The 9,481-nt window shown below is 31.8% G+C and overlaps 1 long non-coding RNA gene across 1 annotated transcript; it reads left to right on the top strand.

Moving 5' to 3' along the window:
• The first annotated feature begins 5,171 nt into the window (after nt 1-5,171).
• On the top strand, nt 5,172-8,538 carry LOC143063830 (uncharacterized). Its single transcript, XR_012975107.1, has 3 exons — nt 5,172-5,352; nt 6,815-6,930; nt 7,909-8,538. It is a non-coding gene; the product is annotated as an uncharacterized LOC143063830 (long non-coding RNA).
• Nucleotides 8,539-9,481: the final 943 nt, after the last annotated feature.

The raw sequence follows: 9,481 nt of genomic DNA, 5'->3' as shown, positions 1-9,481 counted from the left end.
AGTAATGTCTATGTTGAATAATTTTGGAAAAAATGTGTCATGCTCAAACTATCTTCCATTGTACACTTTTATAGTTTATTGAAATAATGGACAGCTATATCCTTATGGTGTTGATGCACAACATAACACATCACAAACATAATAAAAAAATATCAATTTATATATATACTATGTATCTTTCATCCCTCTTTTGCTAATTGGCAATTCTACTAAATCTCCATACTTTTATATTATTTATACTCAATATATCTCTACCTGTTTTGGATTGTGTTTTTTTTTTCTCATCTTTTTAATGATATTATTCTACACACATTTTCCAGAATTGTAAAAGGTTTATGTAGCAAAACGAAATAAAGTAATAACGCTTGTCTTTCAAAATACTACAGCTGATCTCAAATTTTATGAATGAATAAATGAAACCCCTTCGAAGAGTCATTCAATGTGAACGTCCTCGTTACAACCGTTCAACTTATGACTTCCGATAGGTTTTTAAGCATTTTTTTATTTTTATAAATTATTCGAATGAAGGGTTATTATTAAGTGTAATCCTGGAAATTTTAAATTGCCTATTCACGGTCACGTTTTTGCATTTTTTTCCTTGGTATCAATTGTTAAGTGAGGTTCGACCGTTCGAGTATGAATCAGATTTCTGTTCGTTGTGGTCTGATAGCTGACAATAACATTATATCAAACTTACTATTTATAAAGAAAGGACACATTCTTAACAATAGAAACGGATTTTTTAAATTGGTAAAGGCTTTGTTTATTTATTATATTTATTGAACTAGGTTAAATGAATTTACAGGAGACAATGTATAATCATTAGCCATTGGAATATAATGCAAATCGGTTGGTGCAAACTTGTCACCGAATTTAACAAAAAAATCTACTACATATCAAAGCAGTACACAATCTCTAGCTCAGTTCTGGTTGGTTAATGTCCTAGGGGGATAGAAAGCCAACATAATTTGGAATGTTCTTTATAAAATGATAGACTTGGGTTTTTTGACAGAAATACAAATTTCCAATAACCATCCTAAATTCGTGCCTTGATACATTGAAATGATGTAACAAAACTTCTGCATTTTTCCCTTGTCATATACAGATTAAAACGATATATTATTTTTTGAATAATCTATTTCAATTTTTTTTTAATATCACTCTTTTCTTCTGCCCTATCCGTATTTTTATACTATGTTCGGCTTTGCCACAAAACAAAGCTCTTCGTCCAGTGGCAAATATTTCATGCATATTCAGGAGGATATATCACAATCTAAAATGATTCAAAAGAGAAAACCAACATTCTGATAATATTAGAATAAAAAAATACTCATAGAGACGGCCACAAACAAACACTAGACTACATACTCCTAGCTTGGGATATATTTATAAGAATCTTTATGAATAGAGACGGTCTCAAGTTTGGGTTGGATCACAAAATTTTCTTCTCTCTTTTTTATTTCCTATCAGATTTGTGAATGAAATTTGAAGTATAAATAGAATAAACAAATATATAATTTATCTATAAACCGTAGGGGTAATTATTAAATGCCATGATAAAGAATAAAACGTCAATTATTACAATGAATGCAGGATCTTTAGAAATGTAATATGGCAATCAAACCAATTATTGAATATAGAATGTCTCAAATACAAATGATTATATCATAACATATATATTGGACAAAAGATATATATTTTTAGGGTTATATAAGAGGAGGATAGATCTTCAAAGAAATGATTTTGATAAAATCTAAATTGTTTCGAACAGTATAACACAATATTGTTTAAAAAGAACTTGATTGAATTGTAAAGCATGTTTACATTATTATTAGAGAGGGTATTACTCTTTTCAAATTCATTGTTTGAGGCATAATTGATTGAAGATTATTGAAGGCGTCGATTTGCCATGGTGGTTTTTTGTCAACTGTACAGAAAACTAAATAACAAGTTTACCGTCACGTTAATATATATAGACTACCTTGTGACATAGAGTTAGGTCTGGGAATTAAGACGAAAATGGAAGACCATTTGATATTCTGAGGAAAGTGTGGAGAACTTTTTTTTTGTTCATCTGTGCTATCAATGCTACTTTTTCCAGTATTGGAGGTTTTTTTTTAGCATGTTTATTAAAACTATGTGAATTAATAATTGTCATTGACCTAATTTCATTTTGTTCATTCGTTCTATTTATTTATTTATCTATATATTTACGATTCACGATTATTCCTTGGTATGATATAATCATAGATGTAATACTCTCATTGCCACAAATGACAATGTAACTGTGCGTCATTGATGACACCTGCATTGGAAGAAAAAAATCTTGAAAAATCAAGTTTGCTAAAAAGGCACAAATTCATAGACTTGTGAAAATACGACTATATGCATTATGGTGCGATAATAAACATTTAGTTTAATATCCCCTTTCCCCCGAGAAATGTTTAGGTATGCTAAACATAGGTCATCTGACTTTTGTTTTGTGGGAGAAAACAAATAAATTGAATTTCTGCCTGGGGGGATTTTTGTTTATCCATCTCCCTAAATTATGTTAATATATGTCCTACTGTGTAAATCCATTGGGCTTTGGTTTTTCATTGTTTTAAAAGAATTAATTGAATGAGGAACCTTACCATTCATATGATTCATAAATAATTATAGGCTTTTAAACAAATACATTATTTACATCCTCGTGTTTCTCATTGTTTTAAACCAAATTAAATTATGCTAAATATATGAGTAACGTAAATGAAATTTTAAGCTGAACAAAATTATGTTGACATTTTAATATCTACTATCATTTATAAATAATGTATTTGGTTATTTAATAGATCTGTTTACGTTAGTGCACCGTTGTAGTAATGCATCTCCAACATATTTTTTATAAAAGGTGTGTCGTTTAAAGAATTAATGTAAACTGAAACATATTTTAAAAAATTATGTATTATAATTCAATAGCAATGTAAGAAAATGATGCATATTTCCATTTTTTCTTCAAAAAAGCCACTGAGGAAGATTAGCAGTTAGAAAAGTCAAACTACGTATAGTTATAAGGTTTTATATTCATAATCTTATAGTGTCAACCTAATTCTTTTTTAGTAAGAATCTAATTGAATCTATAATTTTTAACAAATACTGTCACCTGATCATGTTATAGAAATATGATCACTTGTATTTCTTCCGTTCGAACTGTAAGACGCGTGCGGAGATAAATTCGATGTCTCGAGTTAGGAAAGAACCTTTCCCAAAATAATCTTTTTCTGTTTGCAATGTTAGTTTTTCGTCCATCAATCCTGTCGATTCACTTTGCAGCACCCAACTATTTTTTTTTTATTTCAAAATGTGTTCGTTTCCAAAATATACATCAACATTTGGTAACATTGAACTGAAGAGTAGATGAATAAAGGCAACAGTAGTATACCGCTGTTCAAAACTCATAAATCTATGGACAAAAAAACAAAATCGGGGTAACAAACTAAAACTGAGGGAAACGCATTAAATATTAGAGGAGAACAACGACACAACATTAAAAATGTAGCACACACAGCAACGGACTAAGCATTAGACAACATCAGATGAAATAACCAATATAACATCAAAACCAAATACATGAATTTGGGATAGAAAAGTACCGTGACACGTCTTATAGTAATGTGAATTCTCACTCAAAAATAGGAGAAAACAAACGACACAACCGAAACACAACGTAAAAATGTTACACACACAGAAACGAACTATGATATAACAATGGCCATTTTCCTGACTTGGTACAGGACATTTTTACCATAATACATAATTCATTGAAGACCAACACAGAAAATAGACACACCAAACTCAGTGACAAACAAGGCTGAACGCAAAAAGTCATAACCATGACGTCACATACGAAGTGTTGAAAAGGTACAATATTACGTCATGCATAGATAAACACTAATCAATCAAAATCTACAACAATAAATAAAAGGGTTTCTTATACGAGATTGTCTCGCTGTGTTGAAGACCCATTGGTGACTTTCGGTTGTTTTTTGCTCTTTGGTGGGGGTTGTTATCTCTTCGACATATTCCCAATTTCCATTCTCAGTTTTAGTTGCATGACGATGTAAGGGCTACAACAGCTACGTTTTCTTTCAGTGAATTAAAATCTCACTTGCTCTTTTCTTTAACATTTCCAATTTGTTTACATGTTGTATAATAACCTACATATAAGTTTGCAATGCAATATTCAAATTACCTTGAGATCGATAACGGGGGGGGGGGGGGGGAGGTATCATTAAGTGAAGATAAAGAGAAAATAGCCTCTTAGATTTATAGATACTTTTAACTCCTAGTATATTAAAAGGTTAAATAAAATTGTTTCCTTATATAATGACTGTTTTCACTTCTTTTTTTCTAAACAGCCATATGCAGTTAAAATAATTCTACAATCTCGTAATGTAAGAAATGCTTACCCAGTAAACACACGACGTACTCCCGACGTCGGTTATTGGTCGTCTGAACGTCATGTCGTGAGTTTACGTCATACCAACGTTGTGGGAACGTAAAATTCCAACGTTGGATGCAGACGTACAGACGACGTTATAAAATTACGTCGGATTCACGTAAATTTAGTACCTTGTCAGGACGTAACATTTTATTACGTTGTGACAACGTGCTTATAACTGTCATAATCGACATTATAAAAACGTAGTGAATACATTGTAAAAATCTGGTTTAATGGGACGAATTTTTGTGGTATGTCATAATGAGTATTCCTGGATTTATCGATCCATCACCTTCACTAGAATATATTTACGATTTTTTCGATTTAAGAAAAATACTCCCCCTTTTTTCCCGCAGACATAATTTGCACCAAGATGTCAAAGAAAATATTACAAATCCAATTTTAATGTTCTAATATATGTATTTTATATGAATATTTATTGTTTAATATATCATTAACATTTTGTCATCATTTATCACTTGGATTTCATATTAATCATTTTTTACGATTTGATTAGTGTAACGTTCAGCAGTACTCGGGTTTTACCGCTGCATACTATTGTAGTATCCGGGGGGTTAGTTTTCGGTCATCAGAAAGACCATCAAGAGATGTCCGAAGAACTACCCAGAAAGCATCCTCTTCCGGTTGAAACTATTAATGGCTATACAGCAGACGAATTCACTAGAAGAGCAATCGGCCGTTTCTGACTGCAAGAACGACCATCCAAGGTATATATCGGTCTTGAGATATACTCGGGATCACAACACTATGAAAAGTCTGAGCTTGCGCACTTTTGCCGCTTGATTTTTGAAAACAGTGAGAAATATGCAGTGGAAATTTAGCTTGGTCGAGATTCCAGAACAAAGAAAAAGGTAAAATAATGATTGCACATTACACCAAATAGGTTCTCCATGATAAAAACAAGTTTGATTGATGAAAATAAAACAGCTGTTACCGTGTTGGGCGCCTCTTTCAAGTCTGTTATACGTGACCATGTTGAAATATTATATGATACTTTTTCTTATACTGTCAATATATTGCACTGATACAAGATATTTTAGCCATAATGTGTGTTATTTGAATCCATTTATCAAATTGCTTGATTAACTTGTGTTGTTTCTGAAGATATATGCAATTTAAAATAAGTAATAACCATGATAACTGTAGAAAGTAAAAAAAAGGGGGAGGGGTGCATAGCCACAAGTACTTGTTTGTTTTCTATCTGTGACAAGAGCTACTTTCCCTATATATTAAGGCTACAAGTGTCTTTTGCTCTGTTATTTTTTTAGATATCTGGGTCCATTACAAACTCCGCATATTTCAAACTTGGCATATTACTAACTCCGCCTATTAATGATAATACTGCATATATCACTGGGGTCGTCGCTAACATGCATGAAATATTTGCCACTGGATGCAGTGGCGGATCCAGAACTTTTCCTAAGGGGGGACCCGCTGACTGACCTAAGGGGGGCCCTCTCCAGTCATGTTTCAGTGATTCCCTATATGATCAACCAAATTTTTCCCACGAAAGGGGGGCCCACCCCCTCGATCCGCCTATGGGATGTTGAGCAACAAACGATCAATCATTGTATCACTGGGTCTGACATGGAAATAGACAATTGTGCCAATAAAGATGTTGTAAAATATAGGCGTCACAGAAAAAAATTAAGATACCCATCAAAGTTGTCGTAATGGGACTAGGTCGTTGTAGAAAGGCGTCCCAGAAAAAAAATTGAAAAACAGCCTTCCAAGTCTTGAAAGTGTCATAATGATTTAGACTAGGATCTAGCCTTGAGAGTTGGGTAAAAATTTCTTGTTTTCAGAGTAAAACCCAGTTTACAGGTGTTAAAAAACAGTACATAGGGACATCTTTTTGCTGTACAATTTATAGTATGAAATCTACATGTTTATCAATGACGAGCTACATGTACAATCACTAAATATGTGATCAGAAACAATGTTGTAATGAATCATAAAACATATGAATTTTGGAATGCATTTAAATTTGTCACTTTGTTCTCTTAAAGATTTGTTGGACTAACATGATCAAATAAACATGCATACATTTTTTTTTATATAAATAAGGCGGTAAATTTTCTCGTTTAAATTGTTTCACATTGTTATTTCGGGGCTTTTCATAGCTGGCTATGCGGTATGGGCTTTGCTCATTGTTGAAGGCCGTACGGTTACCTATAAATGTTAATTTCTGTGTCATTTTGGTCTCTTGAAAAGAGTTGTCTCATTGGCAATCATACCACATCTTCTTTTTTTATATGAAACAGACAGAAGAATATAAAAGATAATTGAATGTATTTTTAATTTTTTTTCCAGAGTCTTGTATATAAATCCACAGATCCAATGTGTCTGAGGTTGAGGAAATCATTGCAGTAACCATGTAACAGTTAAGCATGCACTAGCTCAAAAATTTGGACCAAGATTTTAAAAAGGTAAACATCAATTGATCAGCTCTTTTTATGTCCTCCTTAACTAAGTGATATAGTTTAACTCTTGTACTGTACGTACATACATGTACATTGAACTCAAAATTGGATTCTGTTATCTAACGTTTGCCTAAACCACATGTTATGCAACCAATACACAACGTTTATTATCATAAAACGCGGAGTTTGAATTTGGAGAGCATCTGCTTTACTGTTCTCTAGATATGTCCTTTAAATTAAGTTTGATAAGATCATTTGTGGCTCATGGACACATTCTTCTTATATTAATTTTATTTATCAAATTATAATTTGTTGATTTTATAAATTGCGTTCATTGGCATATGCTATGAGGTCTTGTATCGATGTACATTCTGAATGTATTAAGGTAGAAACCTTTGCATATCTTAAATTAATTGAAAAATGACAATATTGTGAATCCAAACTTCCTTTATTGTAGAATAACCACTGGTTGCTCCAGAAAATATTATGTCCCCTCTTCCCCAGGGAAAGCTCTTTTCTTAAATTTTATTTGGGGGTGGTTGTGTATGAAATACCAAAATGCAAAAGGAGTGTTGTTCTTATAAATTTTTAAATCTGTCGGTGCTGGGATTTTTTTTTTAAAAGGGCTTAGGGCTGTCCCTTAGGGGCGGACAAAGTATTTTCTGGAACAGACATAATTTTATTAACACATGTTCAATTTAACAAATTTGTTTTTTAAATAAGAACAAAGGTTAAACATAAGATATGAATAATTAATTGTGTTAAATTTCTAACATACATCATCGAAATGTGTATAATTGGCAAAGATACAAACATCTCAGTAACAACACAACATAATTATGAATCTGCAGTTTATTATAGGACCAGCAATAGACAAAATATTGATTATGTTTAAACACAGAATAATTTTTAAGAACTGCTGTAATTCATAAGTTGGGATCAATTTATTTTTTTTTTTTATAATTTATGATATTTTTTTTTCAGAGATCTGAAACCAACACAAGACCAGCTGGGTCAATATTCCTAATGCACCTCCAAATGAGGAACACAAAAGTTGTGTGTAAACAAAAAATGTCTCTGTAGTGATATTGAACATGTTTCATTTTTAACAAGTGACTGAGCTTTACCATTTGTGTTGATCTGGAAAGTAGAGGATCACAGTATAAATATGTAAAAACTATGGAGTTATTGAATGTATTCAAAGTATTAAGTTTTCAAAGAAATTGTTGTGTGAAAAAAATCGCGTATTCCGAAAATTTAACCACATATATGTGAAAATGTCTTAACTTTGAAACAAGCCATCCTACATATCCAGTGTACTATATTGACTGAGCTAGAGTAGAAAACATTACCAATACCAACTACATGTATGCAGAAACAATTGCGCAAATAGCCAAGCTGATAAGAGGGCAGAAAACCAACATTTGGAATGACATGTACAATGTATACAACCAACACAAGACTAAAATTTGGATTAAAAATTAAAAATTCAGAAACAAACTATTATTATTTTTTTATTGGTTCATGTAGCTACATGTACATTGTAAGAAAAAAGAAGTCTTAACTTTTGGATAGGTCTATCATTTTGGTCTCTTGTGGACAGTTGTCTCATTGGCAATCATACCACATCTTCTTTTTTATATTATCTCTAGTTGGTCAATGGGAAAAAAGCAATAGTTAGTTGAATTGAATTTCAGGTATTTTCTTCATTTGGGAAATTTTTAGAAGTGTGTATGAATTGTGTAGAATATATATATTTATAAATTAGACAGTCAGATTTTGGGCCGATTTTCCTAGCTTGTAATCGTGTAGTGAATCCAGCTGAATGAATTTTCAGTAAATATCAAGGTAAATGTGGTAGTTTGTTGTATTTCTGAATAATTCATTAAAAATGGTTTTCCGTCGTCAAAGTGAAACCTACATTCTAGAATTTCCGCCATCATAGTGAAATATATATTCAAGGCCACTGAAACACTAAACATTCAGAATTTGAAACACTTACCAAGATGTCATGTTGAAGGCTGTACATGTACCTATAATTGCTAACATCAATATTTGATTTTAGGATAGAGGGTTGTCTTATTGGCCATCATACAAAATCTCCTTTTTGTGAAAAGTATTATGTGTTAAAAGAAAGAAAAGTTGCATTTGTTAAATGGAAATGTGTAATTCTTGTTCTTCATCAGTATTGCAAAAGTTAAAAACTTTAAGACTTTATAAACCTTAACAACTATTTTTGGGAAAACTAGATATTTATACATTTCACACTGAAACCTGCCAAGAAGATTAAAAAAAACACCTTTTTGACAATTTCATATACAGCTGGCAGATTGGAAATAGAGTACATATAGACATCTGTCCATCTTTCCCACATAGAAAAATTTACAACTGAAAAGGGATCAAAAGAAAAAATAAAGACCCTGTTTACATACTTCTTCAATGGAATTGCATTGATTCTATCAATTAGATGAGGACAAGGGACATTTATAGTTGTGCTGTGACGTTGTTACAACGTTTTATGATGGTAATAAATTACGTCACAAATTACGTTGTGCCA

Source organism: Mytilus galloprovincialis, chromosome 1 (assembly GCF_965363235.1).
Source record: "Mytilus galloprovincialis chromosome 1, xbMytGall1.hap1.1, whole genome shotgun sequence".
Classification (NCBI taxonomy): domain Eukaryota; kingdom Metazoa; phylum Mollusca; class Bivalvia; order Mytilida; family Mytilidae; genus Mytilus; species Mytilus galloprovincialis.
The sequence above is the reverse complement of the archived record's forward strand: the minus strand, read 5'-3'. Positions and strand labels throughout refer to the sequence as shown.